Raw genomic sequence first — 3,151 nt, 5'->3', positions numbered from 1 at the left:
CCAAGTTCTGCAGAAATGCCGCGAATACAACGTGCCCACGTGCCCATTCATCGACTTCAAAGCTGCATATGATACAATCGATCGGGACCAGCTATGCTGCCGTAATCTGAAAAAGTGACGTTTTAATCATTTTCGGAAAATGATATTAACGAGTAGTACTCATCGTGCTCTTTAACAGAAAAATGGAAAACTATAGTATGTTGTAATTTGGTGCATACGTCACTTTTTCAGATTACGGCAGTGTTGGCCTAATCCGTTAAGCCAGCGCGCGCATCTATCATCATAGTGTCTAAACCACTCGCAACCCTGCGAGAGATGTGACAATACGGTTGACGTGGATGGCAGGTATACGACCTGGTATTGGGTGAGTCTGAGTATGCACAAAACAGAGAGAAAAGGGCGAACAAATAGAAAAGAAGTCGGCAAGTCAAGTATTGTGAGGAAAGATAGATAAAATTAACTTAATACTAGTTCAATAATTCCAAGTGAGCTTGTGCACAAATCTATATTGGAACCGGTAAGCCTAATTTGCCTAAATATCGCCTAAAATTATTAAAAAACTATCCTTAAACTAGGTAACCTAAACCTATTCCGCGACCTATTGTCCACTCGCCATACATGCTACTATGAACTAGGTGAGGTGAAGTAATTGGTAAGAGTAAAACTACAGCAAAATGAATTCTAAACCTTAAAAGCTAACTTACAATAAACCTAATAGGATTTACGACTACAGCTTATCTACTTGAACCTTGTAAACTACGTGGAATTATACAAAGGGAACTAAACGTAAGTTATTATAAAATGTATTTACATTTAGGCATAATAAATAATTGAGAACGATGCACTACACATATAAATGTGCATGATTGATGAATTTATTATTTAGCATGAAGACATCTTAGATATATACAATTGCCAAGTATTGCCTAAACTAAAACCTGTTCTAATACCAACTGAATTTGTTATGTTCTATGTGACAGGAAATTATATTCTCGCTATCACCGGATTATACGTGTTTCATTTCGCTTCCGGCCGAGAATCATAAGATCGGAAACATCCCGTTGAAACTTAACTTCAACAGGCAGTATGGTAGCTAATGCACAAACACGGATTTCCGGATACACGGTTGATCAAAGCGACGATGGATCGGGTGATGTGCGTAGTTCGAGTTTCAGGGGCATTCTCGATTCCCTTCGAAAAGCGCAGAGAGTTACGGCAAGGTGATGGTCTTTCGTGTCTGCTATTCAACATCGCTTTGGAAGGGGTAATACGAAGAGCAGGGTTTAACACGAGTGGTACAATTTTCAATAAGTCCGCCTAGCTATTTGGTTTCGCCGACGACATTGATATTGATATTGCACGTAACTTTGAGAAGATGGAGGAAGCCTATATCAGACTGAAGAGGGAAGCCAAGAGGATCGGACTAGTCATTAACACGTCGAAGACAAAGTACATGATAGGAAGAGGTTCAAGAGAAGATAATGTGAGCCACCCACCGCGAGTTTGCATCGGTGGTGACGAAATCGAGGTGGTAGAAGAATTTGTATACTTGGGCTCACTGGTGACTGCCGAAAATGATACCAGCAGAGAAATTCGGAGACGCATAGTGGCTGGAAATTGTACGTACTTTGGACTCCGCAAGACGCTCCGATCGAATAGAGTTCGCCGCCGTACCAAACTGACAATCTACAAAACGCTTATTAGACCGGTAGTTCCTACGGACACGAGACCTGGACGATGCTCGTGGAGGACCAACGCGCACTCGGAGTTTTCGAAAGGAAAGTGCTGCGTACCATCTATGGCGAATGAACTACGAGTTGCATCAGCTGTTGGGAGAACCATCCATCGTTCACACCGCGAAAATCGGACGACTGCGGTGGGCCGGGCACGTAGCCAGAATGTCGGACAATAACCCGGTGAAAATGGTTCTCGACAACGATCCGACGGGTGCGCAGCGAGCAAGGTGGATCGATCAGGTGGAAGATGACTTGCAGACCCTCCGTAGATTGCGTGGCTAGCGACGTGTAGCCATGGACCAAGCCGAATGGAGAAGACTCTTATATACCGCACAGGCCGCTTTGGCCTTAGTCTGAATAAATAAAAATAATTCCTAGGATGAAGTAATAATTGCCAATTATGTAGGAAAATGCAATTTTTGGCTAAATCTGTCCACCTAACAGTGTAAAACCAGATAAAAAATCTCAAAATACATATGTTTTCAAATAAAACCTCGCGTTTTATGTAAAATTAAAATCTCTTGCTGCCGCTACTTGAACGATTCTAAAATGGCTATATTTCACAAAGTAGCAAGAAACCCGTAGTTAAAGCTCTATCTTTAAATGGATTTTCTAACATTTACATAGGAAAAAAACATCTAACTTATTTTAACCCCATGCCCAAGATCCCAAAAGAAAATGGTTGTATAAATTCGCATGCACAAAAGTAAACACTGTTTTCTGCTTGAACACTATGTTCTCCTTAACTCCCCTATCAGGGAATAATATCAGGTATGGGCGTTTGAAGCCTTACAACAACCTACATCCTAGAACGTCATGAACATAGCAGAGCTCGGAAACAGAAAATATTCAGTACATTAGCAGCATCTGTATTGTTCCAAAATAAGATTTCAGAAGTTCAGGACTAGATGTACAGCTACTAAAAAGTTTTTTTTGTTCAAACTTCTTTTATTCGCCTTGAAGGTCAATACACATCGGAAAAGAGCTTTGGGAAATTCATTACAAAAAAACGCCGCTAGATCGGAGCTTTAAGTGATAAAAAAGATACTGTCATGACTGTAGATCGCAAGCTTTGAACTCAAAGGCAGTTTAGATGACTCAAATTATCCCAAGCAGCACAAGTCAGACAAAAATGGTTGCAGCAACCTATGTGAAACATGTGTGCTGCTAGGGATATCAAAGCTGTCTTGCGGTGTTTGTTGGTCTTCCGAGAGATGTAATGAGTGTGACAGAAAAGGTTACTTTAGCAGCTGTAGAACTCAAGTCTTGAAATTAAGAACAGTTTGGTTTATTCAAAATATCCCATAACTATTTTACAATGATAGTTGGTTTTGGTTCGTTCAGGTTGGTTGGTTGGTCCAGGAGATGCTGTGCATATAAATAAAATATATGTAACAAAAAAAGTTCCGCAAGTT

At 40.6% G+C, this 3,151-nt stretch overlaps 1 long non-coding RNA gene across 1 annotated transcript; it reads left to right on the top strand.

The window, feature by feature from the left end:
• Window positions 1-402: 402 nt before the first annotated feature.
• Window positions 403-835, top strand: LOC134217151 (uncharacterized). Its single transcript, XR_009980924.1, has 3 exons — window positions 403-517; window positions 576-652; window positions 719-835. It is a non-coding gene; the product is annotated as an uncharacterized LOC134217151 (long non-coding RNA).
• The last annotated feature ends 2,316 nt before the right edge of the window (window positions 836-3,151 follow it).

This window comes from Armigeres subalbatus, chromosome 2 (assembly GCF_024139115.2).
Source record: "Armigeres subalbatus isolate Guangzhou_Male chromosome 2, GZ_Asu_2, whole genome shotgun sequence".
Lineage (NCBI taxonomy): Eukaryota > Metazoa > Arthropoda > Insecta > Diptera > Culicidae > Armigeres > Armigeres subalbatus.
This window is presented reverse-complemented; position numbering and strand designations above follow the sequence as displayed.